This window comes from Bubalus bubalis, chromosome 4, assembly GCF_019923935.1.
Source record: "Bubalus bubalis isolate 160015118507 breed Murrah chromosome 4, NDDB_SH_1, whole genome shotgun sequence".
Classification (NCBI taxonomy): Eukaryota; Metazoa; Chordata; class Mammalia; order Artiodactyla; family Bovidae; genus Bubalus; species Bubalus bubalis.
This window is the reverse complement of record NC_059160.1, coordinates 91384428-91398468: the sequence shown is the minus strand read 5'-3', so window position 1 is coordinate 91398468 and position 14041 is coordinate 91384428.

Here is a 14041-nt window from a genome sequence, read left to right as displayed (position 1 = left end):
GCCCATATCATTTAAGAATGAATGTTTGGGTTAACACCACAGTCAAATAACCATGAATAGCCAAGATGCTTTCTGAAGGCAAAGATAGATAAAATGGCTAGTGGAAAAACATAGTTGTAATACAAGTCATGATCATCTGACCAGTTTCAGAAACAAAGACTGTGATAGTTGTGATTATTTCTTCCTTTTTTGATATAAATACACTTGTGTATACATCTACCAATTTTTTCGTTTGCCACTTCCATTTATCTACCATCTAATATAAAAAGTGTTAATAGTAGTTAACCTCACATCTCAGGATTTAAGTCATAGGATGTCAAAGAGGAATATGACTCAGCTCGATGATAAATCAACATCACCCAAAGATGGACAGAGGACTTGTATCCCCTTTTGGGAGAGAGATAGAGCATGTTTTTGATTATATAAGGCATGGGTGATTTTGCCATTGTCTTTGTTTAAAGGTAAATGTATTAAGAGAGGTATATATGAATGCCAGGTCCACAAGAGGTAGACAGTGATAGATTTGTACTGCGTCAACTTAGCTAAACTGTAACTAGGTTTTCCAGAATTCCTCTCCTTTTGTCAACTACAGATTGGCACTTGGCATCTACCTCTACAGGGATTAAATCATGTGCTGCCAGTTTTCAACACCCCCTGAAAGGAGTTTAGGGTGCAGAGCAGAAATGAGGCACTCTGTGCTTGGGGAAATACTGGCAAGACAGGTCTTCAGATTTTTCAGAAGCAGATTTAATGAGTCCAATTCTTATATCTCCTCATCTAGAAAAGTACTAAAATTCTTTATGGTGATGACTGTTCCTTGTGACTAGCAGAAAGCTCATGAGACTAGCAGAAACCTGGAAAAATATGTGTTGACTGCATGTATTCCCCCTTCACCAAAATCAAATATATACTACCCTTCCCCCACATGGGCTTCCCTGTGGCTCAGTTGGTAAAGAATCCTCCTGCAATGCGAGAGACCTGGGTTTGATCCCTGGGTTGGGAAGATCCCCTGGAGAAAGGAAAGGCTACCCACTCCAGTATTCTGGCCTGGAGAATTCCAAGGACTATACAGTCCATGGGGTCACAAAGAGTTGGACATGATTGAGTGACTTTCACTCCACTTCACTTCACTTCCTCCACTTCACCTGCAACCTCTCTGGAGCAGTTTCTCAAAGCTATCTGATGTGCTGTCTCCCAGTCTGCAGTCCTCATTTTGCCCCAAATAAACCTCAATTCTCAACTCTCACGTTGTGCATTTAAGTTCGACAGTTTCATTCCCTGAAAATCTGCACAGGTGACATTCTGCATGAGACCAGAAGGCAGAAGTAAAGCAGCAGCCAAGTTCTTTGAACCTGGGAAGACACTCTTGCAGCCTATTTTTGCTTATGTGCTGGCCCACCTTGTTGGAATGGGGCAGCAATCAGGACTGCAGCTACTATGGCTTCTGCTGAATTTCCTCTTTCATGTTCTCTGACTCCTTGTTCAGGTCCATGTTTAGCTCCAGGACTAAGGGGCATTGGCTTTTTCTATGTCACTCCCAGCATCTAATTTGGATGCTTACAGATGGTGAGAAATCCACAATGATTCCAATCTGTTCTAGGTCATCCTTGTAGGGTCCAGATTTTTCTTGCTTCTCTCACTTTTCATCTAGTATTTCTTTCTAACTGCTTGTTCTGACCACTTCAGGTCCCAGCTCCTAATACATAATAAGCAAGATCATCACAATTACATAAATCTAAATATGTACAATAACTCTATTACTCTATGTTACTACTAATAATTCTATAGTCTCATCAAACAGTGATTGATTCACCTACCATACCAAGCTATGTAGCATTCCACTAACATGCCATGCCTCTATGTCCTTTGTTTTCTCTTCTACCCAGAGTCCTGACTTCCTTCTCTGCTCAGTTAATTCCTCCATATTCTTGGTGTATCACATGGTTCACATCCTTAGAGAAGACTCCTCTGGATTCTCAGCCCTAGTTAAATGCCCCTCCTTTGTGCTTGTGCTTCCATAGCAACCTGTGTTATCTTGTAGTACCTTTAGCTTTATATTGTCTTCTCCTGCTCTTGGTCTGTCTCCCAAAGGAGACTAAACTATTTGAGGGTGGGGAGTTACTTCTATCTCCAGACCAGTACAGTGCCTTGCACATAGCACATGCTCAATAAGTGTTTGCTGAATGACAAGAAGAACATATTACTTTGTACTAAAGTTTCTTGGTGTATTTTGTTCAAGACCTGGTGGCTCAGACAGTAAAGAATCTGCCTGTAATGCAGGAGGGATGGGTTCAGTCCCTGGGTTGGGAAGATCCTCTGGAGGAGGAAATGGTAACCCACTCCAGTATTTTTGCTTGGAGAATTCCATGGATAAAGGAGCCTGGCAGGCTATATAGTCCATGGGGTCACAAAGAGTCGGACACGGCTGAACAACTAACACTTTCACTTCTTTCACATATCACAGCTCATAGTAAGAAGATAATTACCATGTAACTCCCTATATGCAAGCCCCACACCCATCATCCCATAATCCTAGACCTACTCAGGCTGATTCTACTTTGCACATCATGAAGGGGAACTGAGAACATTGTGACTTGTTCTCATTAATGTAGACCAAAAATCCTTAAGTAGTTTAGGTCCCAAAGTAGACTCCTTGTCTACCTGAACTATCTGATTTAGCTGTTGATATAATTTTATGTTCATTCTTTGGGTTTGACTGTGTAAATATCACTTAATTTATAGACTAATAAAAAAATTGCCTGTTGCTCAAGCTGAATAGCTCAGTTATATAGGGTACAAACTATTCACTGCTCCTTGTATTATAGAGGATAATACAAACTATAATCTAGTTCTCTACTGGGTTTTTCCTTTTTAAAATTGAAGTATATTTCACATACAACATTATAGTGTACAACATAATGATTCTGTGTTTGTATGTATTGAGAAATGATCACCACAATAAACCTAGTTAACATCTATCACCAGACGTAGTTACAAATCTTTCTTTTGATGAGAACTTTTAAGATCTACTGTGTTAGTACCTTTCAAATATGCAACACAGCATTATTAAATATAGTCACCATGCTGTACATTACACCCCTATCACTTATCTCACTTATTTATTTTATAACTGGAATTTTGTGCCTTTTGCCTACTGAGTGTTTGTTTTGTTTTGTTTTTCAGTGCTTAAAATACCAAGACATTAAGCCTATAACTGGGCAGCAACCTCAACCAAGTAAAGATCACTGTCTTTCTTACCACTCCTCTTCCATTAATCATCTTGATCCAATATTCATGCATGAATATGAATGAATGAATGAATACAAATACTCTCTAATTTGAGTGAATGAATAATAAAAAGATACCAATGAAGCAGGTTACCTAGAGTCACAGCTCCTACAACAAATCCTTGGGCAGCAACTCTCATGTGAAAAAGATGAATGGACATTTTCTGATCTCTTCTGTATTTTAACTTGACCATAGGACACCATAGTCATAAGGCCTGCTATCCCTGTAAATTAAAAAAGTTCAGTTCAGTTCAGTTGCTCAGTCGTGTCCGACTCTTTGCAACCCCATGAACTGCAGCAAAAGTAGACATTATATAAGGGGACAACAGAGGAAGAGTTGGTTGGATGGCATCACCGACTCAATGGACATGAGTTTGAGTAAACCCCGGGAGTTGGTGATGGACAGGGAGGCCTGGTGTGCTGCAGTCCATGGGTTAGCAAAGAGTCGGACACGACTGAGCGACTGAACTGAACTGAACTAAGTAGCAGGCTAAAATTCCCAAGAACTTAGAGAATTGAAAAGGGGCTCTCCAAGGGATCACTACCTGGAAGATAAACAGGCAGGATACCAAAGAATACTTCATTCATGGATTCAGTATCTGCAGTTTTGACTCTTCCCAGAAAAACCTGAATTGTATAGTGTAGTAACTTGTATAGTAATTTTCCTGATACATGGTTTCAAATTTATAAGCTGCAAGACTTTTATTTGGGATAAGTCACTTAACCAGTGAGTCAACCAACCAAAATCTCAGCATTCATAGCTTTTGGATGTTTTGACTTTATTCCTCTCTACTTGTTATTTATGTTAAATAAGAAATAAATCTAGTGAACTGAAAAAGACTATAATCCGTGAACACAATAGTCTCTATTTAAGTCTTCTTTGATTTCTTTCATTAGCATTTTATATTTTTCAGCATTCAGATTCTGTACACGTTTTGTGTACAGAATACCCAATCATTTCATTTTCTTTAGAGTGATTGTGGATGGTCTCCTGTCTTTAAATTCAGTCTCCATGTTTGTTGTTAGTATACAGAAATACAATTGATGTTCATGAAGGATAGCAAGTTTTGACTAACCGTGTTGGCACATGTTTGTCTCTGGTTGGTGAGGATATATTTATTCTCTCAGAGTCCATTTAATAAGTGGAAATTAGAATCAGAAGAATCACATTTATATGTATATTTGGAAGGCTGATTAGCAATAAGTGAAATTGAAGTTAAAATGACAAACAAAAACAGCAAAAAACAAAAAACAGTAAAAAACAAATAACAGTAAAATGATGATGGCGGGTACATTGATAAATAGGTACAATGCTGAAAGCTCTATAAGTTCAGCCAAATCTTTCTGGAAAGAACTCTGGAAAGGTATAATAAGTGATATTAAACTGAATATACTTCCTGCCTTGGAAATTCTACTTTGGGGAACATACTCCAAGGAAGTAAGTAAAGGAAAAGTCAAGAAGTTGATACAAAGATGTTTATGGCTACACTATGTATGAGGAGAAGCAGGCAACAAAGAATGAGAGGGTTAGATGCCATCACTGACTCAATGGACATAAGTTTGAGCAAACCCCTGGAGACTGTGAAGGACCAGGAAGCCTGGCATGCTGCAATCCATGGGGTCTCAAAGAGTCGAACGTGACTGAGTGACTGAAAAACAATAATATATGAGGGAAAACAAAACAACCCAAATGGCCCAAACAGAGGGAAAACTACCATCAGTTCAGTTCAGTTCAGTCGCTCAGTCGTGTCTGACTCTTTGAGACCCCATGAATCGCAGCACGCCAGGCCTCTGTGTCCATCTCCAACTCCCAGAGTTCACTCAGACTCACGTCCATCGAGTCAGTGATGCCAACCAGCCATCTCATCCTCTGTCGTCCCCTTCTCCTCTTGCCCCCAATCCCTCCCAGCATCAGAGTCTTTTCCAATGAGTTAGCTCTTCGCATGAGGTGGCCAAAGTACTGGAGTTTCAGCTTCAGCATCATTGCCTCCAAAGAAATCCCAGGGCTGATCTCCTTCAGAATGGACTGGTTGGATCTCCTTGCAGAGCCATATAAAAACTGTAAGTATAGGAAGAACTAATATACTACAATGAAATGCTAAATGAAAGAAGCAAAAACAAATAATCTATTGACACAGAGTTTAAATACATATAATGTACACATAGACCTTAGCAGTGATCATGAGATTTTAAACAATATAAATCAATTATAATGACAAGTTAATGTAAGAAATTGAAATATTCTGTAAATTATCTGCACAGGAAACTCCATCCTGTGGCAGAAAATACTTAGTGGATATTCTTAGTGAAACAGAATTCTTTTCTGTTCTTAGTGAAAGAACAGAATTCTATTCTTTCTTAGTGAAAGAAACTATTCAATAATATATATACAAACTTTATCATTTATTTTTCTAGCAAAAACTTGGCTCTCCTCCCTTATCAAATCAAGACTCTGTTCTTACTGAAATTTGTTTTGTTTCTTTTAGAGATTAAAGTTAGAACCTTTACTGCTTTCCATACAGTGTCTATAGTTTGTATATAATTGAGTCTAGTTGGAAACATTTTTATCTTTCTACTTTAATCACTCTAAATGTCTCTGGAAAAACATTTAATTTACAACAGACATGGTGAATAATCTCTGTTCATTATAGTGATCTGCTGAAGTGATACTGATCTCTTGAATTGTTTTTCTAGTTAAATATGCTAAAGAAGATGAAGAAATCACTGTAAAATTATTTGGCTCCATTTCTTGCTTTTACAAGCCTTAATCAAATTAAGTGCAACATTTAAATACAGAATATTACCATAAAATTAAATTTTGGTTTTTTTGATATGTGAATAATGAGACCTATAAAGTTGCTAGATTTGTAGTGACGTTTAATGAAAATATACAACTTATACCTACTTAGAAGTTTTTGTGGAATTACTCACAAACTTACATATGTCTGATTTATACATATATATATATTCAAAATTTGTTGAATTATAGTTGATTTACAATGTTGTGTTAATTTCTCCAGTAAAGTGATTCTGTTATACACATATATTTTCTTTTTCACATTCTTTTCCATTATGGTTTATCACATGATATTGAGTATAGTTCCCTGTATATATATCTGAATTAATTATTTTATTTTATTTTTTTAGCATTTGTTATATATTTAATTTATAAAAAAGACCCCCAAATAATAATAATGAATTTTCCAGGGGCAGGGAAGTAGGGTCAGGTCCTCCGCATCCCAGCTGTGCCCCTCTTCCTCTCTGGCAGGAAAAGAATTGGCCTCCCAGGGGTAAATAAGTTATTTGAATAGTTCCCAGACAAAATACACAGAAGGAAAGAGGCATGGCTGAAGTATGCAATCATAATGCTTAGGGGAGCAAAAATATCCAAAAGAGAAGGAAGAGAAAGCTTAGCTTTTTAAAACAAATTACTGGTGCTTAGATTTTGTGTGTGTGTTTTTAAGCCCACATACATATAGTATTTGTTAAAAGTGTCAATGTATTAAATATATGTTGGGAAAGGATATAGAAGCCAAGACTCTAGATACAATTATAATAATATTGATATTTCTTGAACCTAGACTTTACTTAACTATCAATGTTAGCATCTGGAACACATCAGAAAGCCAGCAACAAGCCACAGAGCATGAACACCACAAAGTTAATGCTCTCAAATATATAGGTAGGCCCAGGCTTTCATTCAGAGCTTTTTAACTCTGGATTGACTCACAGTTCTTTTAGCTTGGGTATCTAGCTTCTGTCGGCACAGAATACTAGAAGCAGAAGTTTCTGAGGATACCCAGTGATGGAAGAAACAGAAAAATCTATAAACATCAGACACAAGAACTTAAAGGTTGGAGTTGATTAGCTGACAAAGAGACATGTATATCTTCCTTAACTCATGATCGGGTTACATCTTGATAAACCCATCATAAGTTGAAAATACATTAAGTCAAAAATTCATTCAATACTACCTTACTTACTGAACAGGTATTTCCAGTGACTCAGCGGTAAAGAGTCCACCTGCAGTGCAGGAAATGCAGGAGATGCGGGTTCCATCCCAGGGTCAGAAAGGTCCCCTGGAGGAGGGCATGGCAGCCCACTTCAGTATTCTTGCCTGGAGAATCCCATGGACAGAGGAGCCTGGTGGGCTACAATCCATAGGGTCGCAAAGAGTTGGACAGAAATGAAATGACTGAGTATGCACCCATGCACCTACTGAATACCACAGCTTAGCCTAGCCTCTTTAAACATGCTTGGCATCCTTACAATAGCTTGTAGATAGGCACAATCATCAAACACAAAGTCTATTTTATAATACAGTGTTGAATATCTCATGTAATTTATTGAATATTGTACTGAAAGTGAAAAACAGAATGGCTGGGTACACAGAGTGATTGTAAGTGTTTTGGTTGTTTTCCTTCATGATGGCGAGGCTGACTGGGAACTGCTGCTGTCCATCATCACATACCACATATTGCTAGCCCAGGAAAAGATCAACATTCAAAGGATGATTTCTACTTTTTTTTTTTTTACTTGTGAGTGTCCAGATTTCCAAGCACCATTTGTTGAAGGGACTGTCTTTCCAGCATTGTGTAGTCTTGCCTCCTTTGTCATAGATTAATAGACCATAGGTGCATGGGTTTATTTCTGAGTTTTCTATCTTGTTCCTTTAATCTCTATTTCTAATTTTGTGCCAGAACCATACTGTTTTGATGACTATAGTTTTGTAGTATAGTCTAAAGTCGGAGAGCCTGATTCCTCCAGCTCCATTTTTCTTTTTCAACATTGTTGTGGCCATTCAGGGTCTTTTCTATCTCTATACAAACTTTGCGATTTTTTGTTCTTGTTCTATGAAAAATGCCATTGGTAATTTGATAGGGATTGCACTGAATCTGTAGGTTGCCGCCTTGGGCAGTATAGTCATTTTGACAATATTGATTCTTCCAATCCACAAACATGGTATATCTTTCCATCTGTTTATGTCTTTGATTTCTTTTATCAGCATCTTATCATTTTCAGAGTATAGGTCTTTTTTGTCCTTAGGTAAGTTTATTGCCGGGAGAAATATCAATAACCTCAGATATGCAAATAATACCACCCTTATGGCAGAAAGTGAAGAGGAACTAAAAGGCCTCTTGATGAAAGTGAAAGAGGAGAGTGGAAAAGTTGGCTTAAACTCAACATTCAGAAAACCAAGATCATGGCATCTGGTCCCATCACTTCATGGGAATTAGATGGGGAAACAGTGTCAGCCTTTATTTTTTTGGGCTCCAAAATCACTGTAGATGGTGATTGCAGCCATGAAATTAAAAGACGTTTACTTCTTGGAAGGAAAGTTATGCCCAACCTAGATAGCATATTCAAAAGCAGAGACATTCCTTTGCCAACAAAGGTCCGTCTAGTCAAGGCTATGGTTTTTCCAGTAGTCATGTATGGATGTGAGAGTTGGACTGTGAAGAAAGCTGAGCACTGAAGAATTGATGCTTTTGAACTGTGGTGTTGCAGAAGACTCTTGAGAGTCCCTTGGACTGCAAGGAGATCCAACCAGTCCATTTTAAAGAAGATCAGTCCTGGGTGTTCTTTGGAAGGACTGATGCTAAAGCTGAAACTTCAATACTTTGGCCACCTCATGCAAAGAGTTGACTCATTGGAAAAGTCTCTGATGCTGGGAGGGATTGGGGGCAGGAGGAGAAGGGGGTGACAGAGGATGAGATGGCTGGATGGCATCACCGACTCTATGGACATGAGTCTGAGTGAACTCCGGGAGTTGGTGATGGACAAGGAGGCCTGGTATGCTGCAATTCATGTGATTGCAAAGAGTCAGACACAACTGAACTGAACTGAACTGAAATTTATTCCTAGGTTTTTTGGTCTTTTTGATGTGATGGTAAATGGAATTGCTTCTCGAATTTCTTTTTCTGATCTTTCATTGTTAGTGTATATAAATGCAACAGATTTCTGTGTATTGATTTTTTAACCTACAACTTTACCAAATTCACTGATGAGTTCTAGTAGTTCTCTGGTACCATCTTTAGGATCTTGTATGTATGTATAGTATCATATCATCTGCAAATAGTGATAGTTTAGCTTCTTTTCCAATTTAGATTTCCTTTGACTTCTTTTTCTTTTCTTTTCTGATTCTTGTACCTAGGACTTCCAACACTATGTTGAATAAAAGTGATGAGAGTGGACATCCTTGTCTCATTCCTGATCTTGGAGGGAATGCTTTCAGCTTTTCATCATCGAGTTCGATGCTAGCTGTGGCTCCGTCATACATGGCCTTTGTAATGTTGAGGTATGTACCCTCTGTGCCCAGTTTCTGGAGAGTTTTTATCATAAATGGGTGCTGAATTTTGTCAAAAGCTTTTTCTGCATTTATTGAGATGAGTGTATGGTTTTTATTCTTCAGTTCATGTGGTCTATCACATTGATTTGCAGATACTGAAAATTCCTTGCATCCCTGAGATGAATCTCATTTGATCATGGTATTCTTTAACTTCATACACAAAAATAAGCTCAAAATGAATTAAAGACCTAATGTGAGACTGGACACTATAAAACTCCTAGAGGAAAACATATACAGAACACTCTCTGACATGAATCGCAGCAATATCTTTTTAAATCCATCTCACAGAAGAATGGAAACAAAACAAAAAATAAACAACTGGGACCTACTTAAACTCAAAAGCTTTTGCACAGCAAAGGAAAAAATAAACAAAATGAAAAGACAACCTACATATTGGGAGAAAATATTTGCAAGTGACCCCTGAGGGATTAGTCTCCAAACTTTTCAAACAGCTTATGATGCTTAACAGCTTCAAAACAAACAACGGACTGAAAAAATGGGCAGAAGGCCTGAATATACATTTCTTCAAAGAAGACATACAGATGGCCAACAGGCACATGAAAAGATTTTCAACATCGCTAGTTATTAGAGAAATGCAAATCAAAACTACAATGAGATATCACCTCACACCGATCAGAATGGCTGTCATCAAAACATCCACAACAAATGCTGGAGAGGGTGTGGGGGAAAGGGACCCTCTTACACTCTGTGTACTGTAACCTTGGTTGTGTCAGACTGTTTGAAACCTATGGACAGAAGCCCACCAGGCTCCTCTGTCTATGTGATTCTCCAGGCAAGAATACTAGCGTGGGATGCCATGCCCTCCTCTGGTGGATCTTCCTGATCCAGGGATCAAACTTGTATCTCCTGCATTAAGCTACCTTATGACACTGTGATCCCACTGCTGGACATTCATCCAGAGGAAAACATGACCCAAAAGGTCACATGCATCCCAATATTCACTGCATCACTGTTTACAATAGTCAGACATCGAAGCAACCTAAATGTCCATTGAGAGAGGACTGGATAAAGAAGGTATGGTACACATACAGAATGGAATCTTACTCAGCTATTAAAAAGAATGAAATAATTCGATTTATAGCAACATGGATGAATCTAGAGAGTACCATACTGAGTGAAGTAAGTCAGACAGAGAAGGAGAAATATTGTATGACATCCTTTATATGTGGAATCTAAAAAGAAATGAAACAAATGAACTTCCTTACAAAAGAGAAAGAGATTCACAGACTTGGAAAACAAACTTATGGTTGTCAGGGGGAAGGGAGAGTTAGGGAGTTTGGGGAGGTCAAGTGCACACTGCTATGTTCAAATGGATAACCAACTAGGACCTATTGTATGGCACATGGAACTCTACTCAACAGTTGCATACCAGTCTGGATGGGAAGGGGGTTTAGAGGAGAGCAGATACATGTATATGTGTGGCCGGGTCCCTTCATTGTTCACCCGAATCTACCGCAACATTACTATTGGCTATACCCCAATACAAAATAAAAAGTTTAAAGTTTGGGGGAAAAAAACCAAAAAGTCATTAGCAAAATAATGAATCGAGAAATGTATATTAAAATGATGTATAACATAACCATATTTAAGAACATATTCTAATATCAAACAGCAAATTTCAAAAATGTAAAACCATAATTACTTTTGCTCCAACCTAATATGTGCTCCGTGAAATAAAAATCTCCTCTCTGAGAAAGAAAAGGGAAAACAAAACAAAAAACACCAAGGATTTTAGTATGAGGAAAACAAGATGACTAAATGTCAGATTATATATTATATTTATTATATGTCAGATTATATATATTTAGAAGATGACTACATGTCAGATTTCAGTTGCCCCAGAGGCCAACTTCATGAGAAGACATGGAGAAATCCAAACTTACTACGATACCGTTATGGTTAATAGTGTCATTTTCTGTCAGATTGTCTACAGAGCTGCCAGTCTATACTGTCTGTTCATAGAGGAATAGAAATAATAGCTAAAATTTAAAGCAATTTAAAGTAGTCAAGAGACTATCCTTAATGCCTGTCTGTCACATTTTAATCCACTTAATCGTCACAATGCACTTATTTGGTAAATATTATTATCATTCCTATTTTTCACAGGTAAGGAAACAGTCACGTAGAAAATAAACAACTTGCTCAACATCATACAACTTACAAATGTCAGAACCAGGTTTTTAACTTGAATTGTCTGACTCCAGAGGCTTGTAATACTGTTGCACCAATATGTTTATTTTAGAAAATTTAGAAAATAGAGAAAAGTTTACAAAGAAAAACAGTCAACCACCTTTCATTACCTTGAGATAACTACTGTTAAGATTTTGTATGTACTTTTATATGAATATGTATTTTCCCCCTAATACTAGGATTGGAATATACATTCTATTTTATAATTTTTTCTTTTATCTATGTATGTATTATTCTAAAACATGGTTTAAAAAATCTTTACAAAAAAAGAAACAATACAAAATCTCTACACAGTATTTCACATCACTAAAGTTACCATTTCCTATTTAACCATTCTCATTTAGACTATTTCCAGGTTTTCACTACTCTAAATACTGTTACAGTGAACATCCTTACCCAGAAGTGTTCGTGATCATCTAAAATTATTTCCAAATAAATAACTTGCTAAAAAGTGGAGTTGCTGAATCAAAAGTCTGTGCCTTTTTAAAACTGTTGGTGAAAGTGAAAGTGAAGCCGCTCAGTCGTGCCTGACTCCTGCGACCCCATGGACTATAGCCTACCAGGCTCCTCTGTCCATGGGATTTTCCAGGCAATAGTACTGGAGTGGGTTGCCATTTCCTTCTCCAGGGGATCTTCCCGACCCAGGGATCGAACCCAGGTCTCCCACCTTGTAGACAGACGCTTTACCGTCTGAGCCACCAGGGAAGTCCAACTGTTGGCACAGGTTGTCAAATTGCGTGTGTGCTCAGTTTCTCAGTCACCTCCAAGTCTTTGCGACCTCATGGACTGTAGCCCACCAATCTCCTCTGCCCATGGACTTTTACAGGCTAGAATACTGGAGTGGGTTGCCATTTCCTCTCGGAGGGATCTTCCCAACCTGGGGATCGAATCTGCACCTCCTGCATTGGCAGGCAGATTCTTTACCAATGAGCCACCTGAGAAACCTGTTTTCAAACTGCCCTTTGGAAAAGTTGCAGCAATTTGCATTCATACCAGCAATAGATATGAGTGCCCATTTCCAATAAATGCTCGATACATGTTTTGATCAACTTGATATGTAATGCAGTATTTTTGATAACATGCATATCTTTAATAATCTTAACATCTTTTATAAATGTTATTGGTTGTTTAGATTTCTTCTTTTTTGATTTGTCTCTTGATGTCCATTATCAGTTTTCTAATAGGCTGTTGGCTTTTTTCTTACTGACTTGTAAGGGCTTTTAGTATAGTTAGACTATGTACACTACAAATGTTCCCCTCCCCCCCATTTGTTGTTTGCCTTTTAATTACATTTTTTAAAAAACTTTAATTTTATCTGAAAATTGTTCTTAGGCTCTGCTTTGCAAACCTGTGGGAATCTGAATCCATGCCAAGCACTGCCTGGTGCTAAATAACCATGTTTTATATTTTGTACCATTGTCACAGAATGTAAATGATAGGCGTAATTAAAAAAACTGAATCACCTAACAAATGAGAACATATCGTACAGCACTACTTAGTGCACTGTGGTGATCTGAATGGGACTGAAATCCAAAAGACATTCTATTTGCTGTGCAGTAGAAACTAATGCAACATTGTAAAGCAACTATACTTCAATACAAATTAATTTTCAAAATAGGGAAAACATTTTAAAATAAAAGCATACATTTTTGGTTTGTTGAAATTTTTAAAAAAATATGGAGCCTTCTAAAAGTCTTACTAAATTCATGATAACATTTTTCTTCTTTTGATTTGTTTAATTGGAGAATAATTGCTTTACAATATTGCGTTGGTTTCTGCCGTACATCAACACGCATCAGCCATACATATGTCACCTCCCTCTGAAACTTCCCTCCCGTCTCCTACCTCATCCCACCCCTCTAGGTTGTCACAGAGCACCAGGTTGAGCTCCCTGCATCATATAGCAAATTCCCACTGGCTGTTTACAAGCAGTTCATTATAATATTTTGTCATTAGTTATTTTATTCAATCTGTGGATGCTGTGTGTAAATAACTGTCATATAACAGCAATTGCTGCTTTCATCTGGGACAGTCCAGGTCAAGTTTGGACACAGTAGTAGCTATACATTATTAAGGAGTCTTCAGAAGTTTTCTACTTATCTACATCTTGGGGGGAGAAGGAGGAAAGGGACTAATGAGTACCTCTAAAACCCATGGTGAGTGTCCCATTCTCCTTAGCCTCTTCTAGCTTCCC